Source organism: Pongo abelii, chromosome 2, assembly GCF_028885655.2.
Source record: "Pongo abelii isolate AG06213 chromosome 2, NHGRI_mPonAbe1-v2.0_pri, whole genome shotgun sequence".
Taxonomy (NCBI): Eukaryota; Metazoa; Chordata; class Mammalia; order Primates; family Hominidae; genus Pongo; species Pongo abelii.
Window position 1 is genome coordinate 67,680,874 of NC_085928.1, and position 16,824 is coordinate 67,697,697.

Genomic DNA, 16,824 nt, shown 5'->3' on the forward strand with positions numbered 1-16,824 from the left:
CAGGGGCTGAGGGAGGGGACGATGGGAAGAAACTGCTTAACGGAGTTATCTTCTGTGAATGATGAAAATGTTTTGGAACTAGATAGAGGTGGTGATTGTACAACATTGTGAATGTACTGGATTGTTCACTTTAAAATGTTAGCTTTACATCATGTGAATTTTTTTTTTTGAGACAGATTCTCACTCTGTTGCCCAGGCTGGAGTGCAGTGGCCCGATCTCAGCTCACTGCAACCTTCACCTTCTGGGTTCACGCGATTCTCCTGCCTCAGCCTGCCCTAGGATTAGAGGTGCACGCTGCCATACCCAGCTAATTTTTGTATTTTTAGTAGAGACAGGGTTTCACCATGTTGGCCAGGCTCGTCTTGAACTCCCGACTTCAAGTGATCCGCCCACCTTGGCCTCCCAAAGTGCTGGAATTACAGGCATGAACCACTGCGCCCAGCCACGTTATGTAAATTTGACCTTAATTTTTAAAAACGTGATTTAAAAATATGTTACTGCCATTGTGACCATTAAAGTTAAGGGCTGGGAGAGGTATAATGACCTTCCAAACCTTGAAATCCAAAGACTGGAGCTTTTCTCTCTCTAACGATTGAAGAAGGACTGTATCCATCCGTCTGTCTGTCTGTGCATCCATCCAGCCTTCTCATCATTCATCTATCCATCCATTCACCTACTCACCCATCCATTCTTCCACCATTTATTTTATTATCTGTTTTATTATTCATCCATCAATGTATCATTCCCTCTGTTTCCTCACTTGCCCACCCGTCCATGCACCCACCCACTTACCTGCCTATACTTCCATTTGTCCAACCACCCATCCATCCATCCACCCACTCACCCACTCACCTACCTGCCATGCTCCCATTCATCCATCCATTTATCCATCTACCCATCCATCCATCCACCTATCCATCCACCCATCCATTCATCCATCCACCCATCCATTCACTAACCCACCCACCCACCTACCTGCCTATACTTCCATTTGTCCAACCACCCATCCATCCATCCACCCACTCACCCACTCACCTACCTGCCATGCTCCCATTCATCCATCCATTTATCCATCTACCCATCCATCCATCCACCTATCCATCCACCCATCCATTCATCCATCCACCCATCCATTCACTAACCCACCCACCCACCTACCTGCCTATACTTCCATTTGTCCAACCACCCATCCATCCATCCACCCACTCACCCACTCACCTACCTGCCGTGCTCCCATTCATCCATCCATTTATCCATCTACCCATCCATCCATCCACCTATCCATCCACCCATCCATTCATCCATCCACCCATCCATTCACCAACCCACCCACCCACCTACCTGCCTATACTTCCATTTGTCCAACCACCCATCCATCCATCCACCCACTCACCCACTCACCTACCTGCCATGCTCCCATTCATCCATCCATTTATCCATCTACCCATCCATCCATCCACCTATCCATCCACCCATCCATTCATCCATCTACCCATCCATTCACCAACCCACCCACCCACCTACCTGCCTATACTTCCATTTGTCCAACCACCCATCCATCCATCCACCCACTCACCCACTCACCTACCTGCCATGCTCCCATTCATCCATCCATTTATCCATCTACCCATCCATCCATCCACCTATCCATCCACCCATCCATTCACCAACCCACCCATCCATTCACCAACCCACCCACCCACCTACCTGCCATGCTCCCATTCATCCATCCATTTATCCATCTACCCATCCATCCATCCACCTATCCATCCATCCACCTATCCATCCATCCACCCATCCATTCACCAACCCACCCACCCCCCTACCTGCCATGCTTTTATCTTTCCATCCATCCATCCATCCACCCACTCACCCACTCACCTACCTGCCATGCTCCCATTCATCCATCCATTTATCCATCTACCCATCCATCCATCCACCTATCCATCCACCCATCCATTCACCAACCCACCCATCCATTCATCAACCCACCCACCCACCTACCTGCCATGCTTTTATCTTTCCATCCATCCATTCATCCACCCATCCACCTATCCATTCACCAACCCACCCACCCACCTACCTGCGATGCTTCTGTGTTTCCATCCATTCATCCACCCACCCACACATCCGTTCACCAAACACTCACCCACCTACTTGCCATGCTTCCATCCTTCCATCCATCCACCCACCCACCCATCCATTCACCAACTCACCCACCCACCTACCTACCATGCCTCCATCCATCCATCCCATTCACCATCCACTCACCCATTCACCCACCTACTCATCCGTTCATCCATCCAACCACCAACCCACCCACCTACCTGCCATGGTCTCATCCATCCATCCATCCATCCATCCGTCCATCCATCCATCCGTCCATCCATCCATCCATCCATCCACCCAGCAGACCCTTTAGCCCCTTCTCTGTCTCAAGCATCATAATTTCAATAATAAGCAACTCAAAATCAGTCCTTATCCTCAAGGGGTTCCCTATGTCCAGTGGAAGAGACACACTCTTAAATAATTACAATAGACTATGGTAAATGCTCCCTGAGGGAAGCTTGGGAGATTGTGGGAACACGAAGCAGGGCAGCTGACCCAGCTGGGTCAGGGGAGTATGGAAAGGGCTTCCTCAGGGAAGCAGTGTGTTAAGTGCAGCCTTGAAGAATAAACAGGAGAAAACCCAGAAGATGTGTTTTGGTTGGGGGTGGTGGTGGCCAGAAGGGGAGAAAGGTGCTTCTTGCAGAGGGATCTGTAAGATCAAATGCCCCAGTGTGGTGCAAGAACATGGCACAAAGAAATGTCCAGTGTGGTAGGAGTTTAGCATTTGAGGGGGAGAGTGCAGTGGCCAAAGGATGGAAGAGGGACTCACAGGCAACCTCAGAACAGGTGGATGGGGCTTCATGGGTCAAGGCAAAGATCTTGGGTGGTGGGGAGCCATGGGAAGGTTTTAGGCCAGAAAACAACCTGATAAGGTCTGCATTTTAGGCTAATCCCTCCGCTGCAGTGTAGAGGCTGGACTGGAGGGGGTGGGCCGGGAGGCGGAAGATAGGGAGGAGCCAGGCGAAGAAGAAGAGGCATTGGATACAAGTGTGTTCCTAGGAGAATCCTCAGGACCCAGATGGTCCAGTGACGGGTGTCCTCACTGGACCCTTCTCATTCCAGCGGCCCTTAGCAGCACCCCTTCCAGCTGCCAGTGACGCCCTTTCTGGGATCTGAAGCCAGAGTTCATCACTTTGAGTGATATGCTGGTTGGGGCTTTGGGGCTCTGCCTCTAGCTGCACCATGGGCTCTGGGCTGCTGCAAGGGCAGGGAGCAGAGAAGGAAAGGCAGCCTGTTCAGGGGCAGGGGTCTGGAACCCACAGGGGACAGGCCCTTCCCCTGTGCTCCTCCTCCCTCCCTCCCTCTCCCCTCCCACAACCCCTCCTGCAGACCATTGCTCACCTCCTCTTACTCCATTGCCTCCCTCAGAAGGGACTCGACTATAAGTCTCATTTTACAGACGAGGAAGGAAGGAAAAGTGTCTTGCTCCAAGGCACACACCCAGAAAGCAGCAGAACCGAGGCTTGAGCTCAAGCTGGCCTGATCCCAGAGCCCCTGCCTATTCAACTCTGCCAACCACTCCCTTAATATTCGCCATCTTGTAAAAATTTGCCACAGAATACCATCCATGCCTACATGTCTACATCTATATGTCCACGATGAGGAGCAAAATATTAAATAAAATGATAGCCAAGCATGTGGGCTATGGAGCTACAGGGCCTGGCTCTTCTCCTTAGTAAAAGGTGTGTGACTTTGGGCAAATTTCTTAGCCTCTCTGTGCCTATTTTTGCATGTAAAGGGGTAATGAAAGTGACTACCATGTGGGGTATTGGGAAGAATTAATGAGTTAATCTGAATAAATGTAAAATGTCTTAGTAACAGCTGACATTAATTGAGGACAGGCGAACCAGACACTGTTCTTACACTTTACACATGTTCACTAATTTAATCCTCACAACACAGCTCTGTGAGGCAGGCATCACTGTCAGCTCCGTTTCACAGATGAGGAGGTTGAGGCCCAGAGAGGGGAATGAAGCTGCCCTCAGTGATATAGCTAGGGAGTAGCAGAGTTGGGATTCAAACCCACGAAGGCCAAGCTGCCAAATCCGCCATCTTATTGATGCCCCGCTGGAGCAGTAGTTACATTCCACAGACCTTGGCTGTATGACTGCAGCCACCACCGTGACCACCATTCACCATCTTGCGGGAACCTCCAGCCCTGCTGCAGGGAGTGATGTGAGTGAGACACAAAGGCAAGGGCCTTCTTTCCTCTGAGCTGGGGCTGGATACATCCTTTGTCTGAGGGCCTCTGAGAAATGGGCTCAAAAGAAGTGAGCACAGTCCTTCCTTCCCTCCCTTCTGTTCAAACAGAAGACCAGAGAAGCCAGGCTGACCCTGGGAACAGGAGGAGCAAGGAAGCCTGGAGCTCTGCTCGGGCCAAGTCCAGAGCCTCGTTTCCAGATTTGATCAGCACACGCTCTCCCCTCCCAAACACCCCTAACGGATAGTGTTAGCAACCATCCTGTGGCAGCCCTCTCGGGGGTCCTGGATTCTAATTGTCAGGGCCCTCTGACATCAGCCGCCCTTCCTCAGCGCAGCTAGAAGGCCCCGGCCCTGCAGGAGCCTAATGACGGATGCAGGGGTGGGAGGCTGGTTCCCTCACCACACCTTTGCCACCCTGCCTTACCCAGCCCTGCTCTCAAGGACGCCTCCCTGGCCTCCTTCACGTTTCATCAGAAAAGGGTTTTAGAGCCGCCATGATCCTCACTTTAATTAAAAGGAAGCGTCCTCCTGGAGCTGTTGGGCTGGATTTTCTTTTCCTCCTTGGAACATTTGCTCAGCCTCTGAGCCGGAGCCTGGTGCCTGGTTAATTGAAAGTTACAGATGAACAAGGACACGGCCCTCTTGGGAGGGGACGAGGAGAGGCACAAGCTGGTGTTGGTGCCATGGTTTTCTGGTGGGGACGGGGGTGGCCATGACCTAGGCTTGTGGGGAGAAGGTGGGCAGGGGTCTAGAGGTACCTCCAACCAGATCAGAGCCGGCCCCACTCCAGACACCGCAGACCCTGACGGAAGTCCCAGGCACCAAACACCCGAATTCTAAATAACTCATGTGCTCACTTTCTGCAGAAAAGTGACAAAATAGAGCAAAATGAAGAGCCCATAGTGCTCCAGGCCTCCTGCCAGCTGGAGATAATTGTCGCTAACACCTGGGCATGTACAGCCTTCCGGAACTTTTTGGACACTTTGCACAAACAAATGATTTTTATTGCCTCCTGTCCTTGATTATAAAATTGATAGATGTTCATTGGAAATAGCTTGGAAAATAGCTTCTTAAAAGTATACAAAAACTTTTAACCATCCACCCATAATGTCATACCCAGAGGCTGGTGTGGGCCTGAATGTGTACTCTGGAGTCAGACAGTCCTGGCCTTGGTGAGGACCTTACTTTCCTATGCCTCGGGGGTCCCATCTGCAGAATGGGAATGATACTGTAGCGGCTGTCTCACGGGGTTGTTATGAGCAGGAAGGCATCCTGGCCTTGCTCAACAGATTCAACCAGTATTGCTGCACACATCTATAACCCTGGAGAGGGTTCCTTCGGGTGTATAATAATATCATGCAATACAGTGCAAATAATACTGTGTGCATATAGTTTTGTTTTCTGTTTTTACTCATCCTTGAATTTTAGACACTTTAGAAAAATGATATTTACTTTTCTCTTACAATATTACTTTTAATGACTGAGTCATGTTTCATGGGATGGGAGTGTCATCATTTATCCTACCAACCCTATTGCTGAACTTCTGGGTGAATTCCTTTCTTTCGTTGCCGTTGTTCAATGTGATACTGCAAAGCATATTTTCGAGTACAAATTTGAGTCAAGGTCTCTGAGTATTTCCCCAAGAAATAGATTCCTAGACATAGAACTGGTGAGTCAAAGGGAATACGCAGGCCAGGCACAGTGGCTCATGCCTCTAATCCCAGCACTTTGGGAGGCCGAGGCGGGTGGATCACCTGAGGTCAGGAGTTCGAGACCAGCCTGGCCAACATGGTGAAACCCCATCTCTACTAAAAATACAAAATGAGCCGGGCATGGTGGTGGGCACCATAATCCCAGCTACTCCAGAGGCTGGGGCAGGAGAATCACTTAGAACCCGGGAGGCGGAGGTTGCAGTGAGCTGAGATCGTGCCACTGCACTCTAGCCTGGGTGACAGAGCAAGACTCTGTCTCAAAAAAAAAAAAAAAAAAAAAAAAAAGAGTAATTCTTACTAAATACTGTTACCAAATTATGATCAGAAAGTTTAAAAAAATCAACCTATGCATCTGTACTATGTCTCTGATGTGTTTATTTCTCTGCATTCTGATGCTGCCAGTTATGATTTTTGAAAGATCTGTAGACTTGATGGATGAGGAAGATCTTTCTGATTGCTTTCAGTATTTGGTGACTAGTAAGTATTTTGGTATTTGATGATGAGTATTTGGTAGTTAAGAGAGCAAGTTTCTCATCTGTTTGCACCTCTGGTTTCTTCCTTGTAAATTTGGGACAATAATAATATGCATTTCATGGGGATGTTGTGAAGATTAAATGAGTTAATACAGATGAAATTTTTAGAGCCCTTCCTGGCAAATGCCAAATAAACCTTAGTGGATATCATTATCGTTGTTGCTGTGGTTGCCAAATTCTACAGGCATAATTCAGGGCCTGTCTCCTGATGGAAAGAGTGCTGTGTGATTTCATGGAAGTCTCTTGTCTTCTCTGGTCCTCAGTTTCTCAATCTGCCAGTTGCGGCTGAGAACACCAGTGTTGCCTGCCTTGGAAGGTTGTTGGAAGGACTGAACAAGGACTTGCCTCTCCAGAGGTGGGCGAGTGTGGGGGTTTACTGTCTTTCTTCTGGCTTCATGGGCTTCAGGTTCCTAAGAGAGAGTCCAAGATGTCTTCCTGGAGGAAGAGCACCAACGCCAAGACTGAGAGAGAGGTTGGAGTTAGGCTGCTGGAGGGAAGGAGGTGAGTGCTCCAGGCAGAGCAAACAGGCTGTGCAAAGGCCAACAGGGGAAGAGCAGTAGAGTTTCGGGGAACTCCGTGCGGCTGAGCAGAGACTGGGTCGTAGGTGGCTGGGAGAAGGGAGTGGTGAATAGTGAGAGAAGCAGCAGGAACCGGAGAACAAGATCTTAGCTGGAAAGCTCCCCAGACACCACAGCCCACAGTGGTCTCCACCGCCACTGAACTGTCCAGCTCCTCTTTTGGTGGGACGTTCCTTGTATTGTTATTCTGAATGCTCACCTCTAACCCAGGAACAACCAGAATGTCCACTCCGAGGTGGGGTGGGGACTTTCTAAGCTTTTTCTCTAAGCCTCGGTGTCCTGGGGGATTAGACGGGAACAATGATAGTCCCCACCTCTTACAGTTGTGCCAGTGTCAAGGTTGACAACAATGTCACCTAGGCTCAGCCTCCATCTTTCTGTTTTGCCATCTAGGGGGGCTTGCTCATTTCCTTGGCATCATAGATGCCAGCAGAAACTCCAGCATCTTCACTTCACCTAGCTATACGGAGAATCAGAGAAGGGGGAAGCTTCCCTTCAAGCATATGCATCTTGAACTCTTAATCGAAGCATAACATACATAAAGAACGGTGCAAAAAAAATAAAAAAAAAGCATGCATCTCAGTTGCTTCCCTGTAACTAGCACCAGCTCAGCCAGCAGAATATCACCAGCCTTGCAGGAGCTCCCATTGCCCTACCTTCCAGTTGCTACCTTCCAGTAAGGGCCACCGATCTCCGAAATCTAACAGCACAGTTCATGTCAGCCTGCTATGAGCTCTATAGAAATGTAATCATGCATTCTGTACTTATAGTGTCTTTGCCCTGCATTACATTAGTGTGATTTACCCTGTCGTTGTGTGTAGTTGCCATTAATTCTCAGTGCCGTGTAGTATTCTATTGCACGAATACATCACAATTTATTCATTCTTCTGTTGACAAACATTCGACTGTTTCAGGTTTTTGCTATTATAAATAGTGCTGCTATGAACATTCTTGCACATATCTTTTGGTGAACGTTAAGAATGCATTTCTGGCTGGACACGGGGGCTCACGCCTGTAATCCTAGCACTTTGGGAGGCTGAGGCAGGAGGACTGCTTGAGCCCAGGAGTTCGAGACCAGCCTGAGCAACATAGCAAGACCCTAGCTCTACAAAAAATAAAATAATTAGCTGAGCATGGTGGCATGCCTGTAGTCCCAGCTACTTGGAAGGCTAAAGTGGGAGGATCACCTGAGCCCAGGAGATGGAAGCTGCAGTGAGCTATGATTGTGCCACTGCACTCCAGCCTGGGTGACAGAGCAAGACGCTGTCTCAAAAAAAAAAAAAAAAAAAAGAAAAAAAAAGAAAAAAGAGAAAAAAGAAAAAAAAAGTATGTGTTTCTGTTATTCTGTTAGGCATATACCTAGGAGTGGAATTGCATATATTCAACTTTAGTAGACACTCAGGCATCATGCTTTTAAAACACATCATTATGAAAAGTTTTAAACATACAGAAAATTTGAGTGAATAATAGAGTGAGCACCTGTGTACTTAACCGTCTAGATTATACCATTAGCACTCTGCATTTTACTGTAATTACTTTATCTTATCTTCATAGTTTGTCCATCCATCTATCCATCTATTCATCCATCTCTCTCTCTTTCTTTTTTGGTCCAGTATCTACTTATAAGAGCAAAAACCTTTCCAGTTTCACTTCCCGTGTCTCGTCCTTACACCTCATTGGCTATAATTGCTCCCATGCCCATGACTCCACCAATCACTTCCAGGGAAATGGAGTGGCATGATTGATATGCATCAGTCACGCCCCGGAACGAGGGCAGAGCCCTGCCCCCCACCCCTCTGTAGCACAAGGCCACCTGATACCTGAGCAAGATCAGAGTCTGGTATTGAGGAGGAAGAGGGAAATGGCTGTTGCTTCACCACTCAACTGAGTTTTTCACACCATCTTCAGAGACCACCTCGACAGGCAAGAAAATGGGCTGTGTGGGACCTGAGCTTCCCCCAGGGAGAGGAGGCGTCTCCTGCACGGCTGCGAGTGGGAGCCGACAGTTGGCTTCCTTGCCTCATTTGCTCCTCCTGACGTTCCCCTTGGGCTTTGGCAGTTTCAGGGAGCTCAGGGAGCAGGGGGAAGATCAGCTTCTCCCATCAGGGCATGAGGGAAGCAGGATGCCTGGCACCCAGCCCTGCTTTCCTTGGCAGGCCAGGTGAGTTGGAGCTGAGCCCCCACCCGTCCCTAGGGTTCTGATCTTGGGGTGCTGGTGTCAAGTTGGAAGAGGTGGGGTGGAGCTAAGAGGCCAGCCCTTGAATGCTTAGCATGTAGCATATGTGCCCCTCGCACGTCACAAGTGCTCAGGAAATATTCTGCTAAGTCAGTGTTTCCAAGATTGATCCTGGGCTTTGGGCAAGTTTCTGCTCCTCCCAAGGTCTCAGGTTCCTAATCTACAAAAAATGGGAAAGTAAAGAAGAAGAACAATTGTTAGAGCAATCTCTGTCCCGCCCTTTTAGGGCTTCTCGTCCCTGGACCAGGAAGCAGTATCTGTTACCTCCTCCAACCCTTCTTTCACTAAAGGACTAGAGAGAAAGAAGACCTCTGGACCTGTGGTCTCAAAGTGCGACCCCCCAACTAGCAGCCTCAGCAGCATCTGAGAACTTGTTAGACACACACATAGTCAGGCCCACCCCTCACCCCAGGCATCCCAATTCCAGTGATTTCTATGCAGCTTGAGAAACTCTGAGGTCCCCAGGTGACGCTCACACTGCTGCTCCAGGACTGCACTTTGGGAACCACTCAGCCCTGACTGCATGCTAGAATTACCAGGAACTTAAAAAAAGGTGAAGCTCAGCCCCACCTCTAAAGATTCCAAGTTGATTGATCTGAGATGGAGGCCTAGGTGGTTCCAACCTGGAGCCAGGGTTCAGAACCATTGCTTTCAAAGCTTGGGGGAATGCTCTGTCACTTAATTATGTACCTACATTTGTGTATGCATCAGTTCATTCATTCTTTTGTGTGTATACTTGTTTGTTTGTTTCGTTGGGGAAGCATGTTTAATGTGCCTTTAGGTATTCTCACTGGTTCTTCCAGCCAGCCATTGCAATCCACATAGTCGTTGAATCTTCACAATGCAACAGGCATGTGCTCAGTGCTGGGGAAGCAATGTCAGGAAAAACAGTCCTTGTCCTCATGGGACTGACAAGTCTAGCTAGGGAATGAAAATGGGAAAAGATTAATGGGGTACACTTGCGCCCAGATGGGCAAGTCCAGAGGTCCCCAGAACACAGTGAGGAGGGCCTGGTGCAGGGAAAGGTTCTGGGGGAGAGGATGCTCCAGAGGGTTGCAGCGGGGCAGAGATCACCTCCAAACTCCTTTAGCTCTTATGCAGGATAGAAACCAAACTGACAGCAGGCAGATTAACAAGAGGAAAGTGTACACATTGTATTAGTTTTACATGTACCCAGGGATCTTCACAAGAAAGTGAAGTCAGAAGTGGCCAAAGCAAGATGCTTTTATTCTTTTTAGACAACTATAAATTTGAGAAGAAATGACAGGACAAAGAAAATCTTGATAGGAGCAGCAAATTTTCTAGGGGAGCCACTAGGATATATATGGGGTACTGGCACGTGGAACTAGTGGATGTTGAGGGTTACTATGGTATGTATATTCAGTCATATTTATCCATTGCAGCCCCTAAGTCTCAGTCTGTGGTTACAAGGGCTATTTTCTCACCCTGGTACAGCAAAGGGTCCCCCTCCCAGAGGAATCTTTATCACTTGCTACATGCAGGAACAGACAGGTCAGCTAGCCCTTTTGGAAATTACAATTACTCCAGTGTTTTCAACTCAAAGTAATCAATATACCAATCTGGCATATTTTGGGTTGGTGCATCCTTCATTCCTCCAGGGATCCAGGAGTAGAAGCAGGAGTTCATCAAGGGGACCAGAGAGTTGAAAAGGGCACATCTGGCAGAGGGCAAAGTCCTCTACATCCTATGTTCATGGATTAGAAAAGGTAATATTGATAAGATGGCAATACACCCCAAATCAATTGAAAGATTCATGCAACCCTATCAAAATTCTAGCTTTTTTTTGCATAAATTGGTAAGCTGTTCTTAAAATTCATATGGAATTTTCAGAGAGGAGAGCAGCCAGATGAGTGCGCATGGGCAGCTAGATGGGGCTGAAGGTGGAAGACCAGATCAGACAGGGCCTTGCAGGGTAAGGAGAGAAAGTTGAACTTGATTATCAGCATGATAGGAGGCAGTTGGAGGGTTTTCAGCAGGCAAAAACCCTCCTGGCTGTGCCTTAGAAAGAGCTCTCTGGCCATGGGTTGGAGCACTGAGTGGAAGCTGGCCTTATGGCTGCCAGGTGAACCCTAGCAGTGGTCTGGCAGGGGGAGCTGGAAAGAAGAGGCCTGCTTTGAGATATATGGGGCGGGGCAGGGGAGAAGCCCAGGTCAGGGCCCCACATCATAGGCTGTGGGAGTCTGGGGCTGGGGAGCCGGGGTCTGGCTGCAGCTGAGGAGGTGAGATTCTGAATGTCCCAGTTGGCTGTCAAGCCCCAGATGGGGCCAACTGCAGGCCCACATGACCACTATTAGTCTGTTTGGGGATCACTTCCCTCTTTAAAGTCTAATGAGGCTATTGTTTTGTTGCAAAACTTCAGCTTAAAAATTCCTTAAGTGCAAGGGCCAATTTAAAGTGAATGTTTCAATGGGCCAGGACTTGGATACATGAGGTGGGGGTGAAAAGAGCCAATGTGGGTCTTACCCCATGTCCCAGGTCCCTTCTCCCATTGGACCAACTCAGAAGCCACCTGCTGCCAGGAGAATCGTAAAGTCAGCCCCTCCCAGGCATCCAGCCACCATCCTCTTACTCCTGTTAAGGTGGGGCCCTCTGCTTGCACACCTCCAAGGACAGGGTGCTCACTCACTACCAAGGCAGCTGGTTCTATTGTTGGACAGTCCTGACCATGAGAATGTCCAGTTCCTTAGGTGCTGGAGCTTGTCTCCTGAAGTTCCCCTCTTACCCCCAATACACACACCTGTGGCTCCTCTAGGGTCACAGAGTACTCTGCACCTTTTTCCTTCATGCACGCATGCATGCATTCATTCAATGTTTTTTTAAAGCAAGTCACTTCATTTCTCTAAGCATCGTTAAGTGGGAGTAATTAGACCTGCTCTATGGGTTTTCATAGGTATTAATGACACAGAGGTTAGGCAGCACTTAGCTGGTGTGTATTGCAAAATGCTGGCTCTCAGGAATAGGAAACTATTAATAAAAGTGGATCTCTTTTAATCGTTGGCATGTGGCAAATTTTGTGCCAGGCCTGGGGACACAAATAAAATGGAGACACAGTCTCCCCCAACAACCTTCAGCCCCCAAGAGGCTCATAGGCTGGGGTGGGAGGAGCACAGTGCCAAGGAGCCTGGAGCACAGCAGGGTGCCCGGCACATCCTGGGCAGGCTCCTGGGAGGTGACTTCTTAGCTGGGACCTGAGGAGAAGTTTACCAGGAAAAGAGGGGCAATGACAGGGAATATGTGAGTGGGGGCAGGTCCTGGTGAAAGCTAGAGCCTGCTCCACCATCCCCCTCCCCACCGTGGGAACCTGTTCCAAACCCTGTACCTTTCTCATCAAATGAAGGTGATACCCAGCTTCTTCCTATATTGTTTGTGTGTTTGTTTAAAATAATTCCAGACTTAGAAGTTGTAAAACTCAGCTGGGCACAGTGGCTCATGCCTGTAATCACAGCACTTTGGGAGGCTGAGGTCAGTGGATCACTTGAGGTCAGGAGTTTGAGACCAGCCTGGACAATGTGGCGAAACCCCATCTCTACTAAAAATATAAAAATTAGCCAAGTGTGGTGGTGCACCTCTGTACTTCCAGCTACTCGGGAGGCTGAGGCAGGAGAATTGCTTGAACCCGGGAGATGGAGGTTGCAGTGAGCTGAGATTGCACTACTGCACTCCAGCCTGGGCAAAAGAACAAGACTCCATCTCTAAACAAACAAACAAACAAATAAATAAATAAATAAATAGAAGTTACAAAACTCCTATAAAGAGTTTCTGTATACTCTTTACCCAGATTCCCCAAATGTTATTTTCCACATTTGCTGGCTTTATCATTCTCTTTTATGCTCTCTCTCCATGCACATATTACATATGTATATACTGTACTGTTATTATTATTTTTCAGACAGAGTCTCACTCTGTTGTCCAGGCTGGAGTGTAGTGGCACAATCTCAGCTCACTGAAACTTCTGCCTCCCAGGTTTAAGCGATTCTCTGGCCTCAGCCTCCTGAGAAGTTGGGATTACAGGCACCCACCACCATACCCGGCTAATTTTTGTATTTTTAGTAGAGATGGAGTTTCACCATGTTGGCCAGGCTGGTCTTGAACTCCTGACCTCAGGTGATCCACCCACCTTGGCCTCCTAAAGTGCTGGGATTACAGGTGTGAGCCACAGCACCCAGCCTATACTGTATTATTTTTTTCTGAGTCATTTAAGAATAAGTTGTAGACAAGTTTCCCCTTTAGCCTGAATACTTCAGCATGCATTTCCTGAATAAAGGACATTCTCTTACATAACCACAGTGTATTGATCAAAATCATGTAATTATCACATTATTATATGATATTATTATCTCATCTACATATCTTATTCAAATTTCATCTATTGTTTCACTAATGTCCTTTACGGCAAGAGAAAAAAATTTCCGGTCCAGGATCCATTTCCGGATAAAATTGCGTTCAGTTGCTGTGTCTTTAATCTGAACAATTCTTTGGTCTTTGTCTCTTATGACCTTGACATTTTTCAAGAGCATAGGCCAGTTGCTTTGTATACTATTCCTCAATTTTGGTTCCGGGATTGCTTTTAACAGTATTTCTTGATGTGATGTGTGGCTGACTTTCTCCACTAGAAAGGCTTGAGGTGCTTATTAGAATGTAATTTCTGGGCACCAGCCTAGACTTCCTGCATCAGAGTGTCTGGGATGGGGTCTGGGGATCAGCTTTCTGCCCAGCACACTCTCTGATTCTTATGTGCACTGCTGGGTTAAAGCTTTCTTCTTCTGAAGATGCAGCTAAAGGTTTGTGCACTGGGCTTCTGGGCCGGTGTTTCCTGGCATGGTCCTTGTAAATTCAGTCTGTGCATTTTACCCTGAAGCCCCTGCAGGCCCACGAGGTCAGTGCAGGCCCTTGCCTCTGGAGGGGTTAGCAGAAGATGCAGGGCTAATTTCTGAAGCTAAAACCACCTTTGCAAAAATTGTAGTAGTAAGGGAAATCGAACATACCTGACTTCATCTTGCTTCTACCAGGCTAGTTTGCTTTTGTTCATTCTTGTGCGGAGGCCATAGTAGCCCCTTTCTGGAGCTGTTCCCTTCTTTGTTTGGAAATTGCAATCGTATTTGTAAAGACTAACAAAAGGTAACAAGGTTAGAATGATGCTAGAGGCCTACAACTTTGCTAAAGAATAGGTTGAACTATAACCATCCATTGCTTGTTTAGTTTGCTTTTCTAGAAGTTGCTTACTGCCCCAGAGTCACATAACTGGAGGTCGCGATATTTGTAACTTCCCCAACTGCTCCTATAGATAACTTCACTATTGTGAAACCTAAAAGACGGGTCTTTGAGATATTTTTCAGATTTAGCATTTCAGGAGATTAAGAGATGCCACATGATCCTGAAATCCCCTCCCAGGAACTGACTCAGCTGTTCAAAGGCAGTTTAGAGACCCCTGTGATTTTGTCCCCAGCCAATCAATTGTTTCAGTTTCCCAGCCCTCTGCCTGCCCAAGTGCACTTAAAAACCCTAGCTTCTGAATTCTTGGGGAGGCAGATTTGAAAAACATCTCCCATCGTTTTGTTTAGTTACCTTGTGATAATTAAACCCTTTCTCTACAGCAACACTGCTGTCTCAATGTTCTGGCTTTATCTTGCAGTGGGCAAGAAGAACCCCTTTGGGCTATAACAAGACTCCAGCAGGCAAGGGGCAGACACCCCCCATATTGATGCCATGGGCTTTTCCTGATCCCCCTCTTGCCTTAACTCTGCCTGGTCTTAGATCTTTGCCTTATACCCTGTTCCATGTTTGTGACCATGGAGGCCACTGTGCTATAGTGGAAGGATCTGGGCTCAGGGGTCCAGTCCTGTGACTTTCAGCTCTGTGGCTTTGTGAGAAAGTTGCTTTCCCTCTCTGAGCCTGAGGATATTCATCTATAAATGTGGGTTAGTCCTTTTTGTGCTGCTATCAAGGAATATTTGAGACTGGGTAATTTATAAAGAAAAGAGGTTTATTTGGCTCATAGTTCTTCAGGCTGTACAAGAAGCATAGTGCCAGCATCTTCTCGGCTTCTGATGAGGCCTCAGGAAGCTTTTACTCATGGTGGAAGGGAAGGGGAGTCAGTGTGTCATATGAGAGAGGGAGTGAGAGAGATGCCAGGTTCTTTTAAACAACCAGCTCTTGTGCAAACTCATTACCATGGGGAGGGCACCAAGCCATTCATGAGACATCTGCCCCCATGACCCAAACACCTCTCACTAGGCCCACCTCCAACATTTGGGATCACATTTCAACATGAGATTTGAAGGAGATGAACATGCACACCATATCAAAATGCCAGTAATTACCTGCAATGTTCTGTAGGTTTGTGATGAGGAGTAAACAGTATTCCATGAGAAAGTGCTGGGCACACAGAAGGCATTCAGGAAATAAGGATATCTTTTCCTTGCCTCTACATTCCTGTAATTTGGAGAACTGCTGTGGAGAGTACAGTAGGCTAGTGGCCCCCAGTTGCAGTGCCTTTGGGATGTCCCACAGTGTTGAGCCAAGTTTACACTGTCCCTGGAAGCACTGAATGCATAGTGGAGTTAATAGGGCCTGGACATTTCTTCAATGTGGAACTCTTCAAAGGACAGCCTTTGCAATGGGGCTCCCTGGCGGGCTGGCTGAGACTGTCCCAGCACTGCACTGCGGTCTATGCCTCTTCCCGCACATGCCTCCTTCCTTCTTCTGTTGTCCAACCATCAATGAGGCTGGGTGTCTTCCTGCCTGGTCCTGCCCTTTCTCCCCTGTGTCATTTAAGGGTGTTTACCCCAATAGCTAGAAGAAAAGATCTGAAATGTTCCCAACACAAAGAAATGATAAACATTTGAGGCTATGGACATCCTAAATGCCCTGATTTGATCATTATACATTGTAAGCATGTATCAGAATATCACACGTACCCTATAAATATGTGCAATTATTATACATCAATAAAAAATTTCAAGGTGTTTACCCACAGGTCCATTTTGCTGCTACATTTGTCTTGGCATCTGCTTCCTGGTGGACCTGAACTGACACCAACCTCAAGTAAAACACCAAGACATTCTCTTTGACAGTATCAGGTGAAACATCAGTAAACACATCACTGGAACCCTTGATTTCTCCCTTGCTCATGTTAGGATATTATTAGAGTTGTCTGTCATGGTTGGCCTCCTCACCCATGTCCCATTAGCATTTTTTGGTAAAAGAAAATTTTCCTCCAAAAGCAAAATATACACAGTCCTTAATTGTATGTGCATTATAATGAGATGCCTTGTCAGTAAATTGTCCTCCACATTGACAAGCCCATGTGACTTTGTCTGTTTTTTTTTTTTTGTTTGTTTTTTTAGAGATAGGGTCTCCTTCTGTTGCCCAGGCTGGCATGCAATGGTGCAATCACATGTCACTGCAACCTTGAACTCCTGGGTTCAAGCCA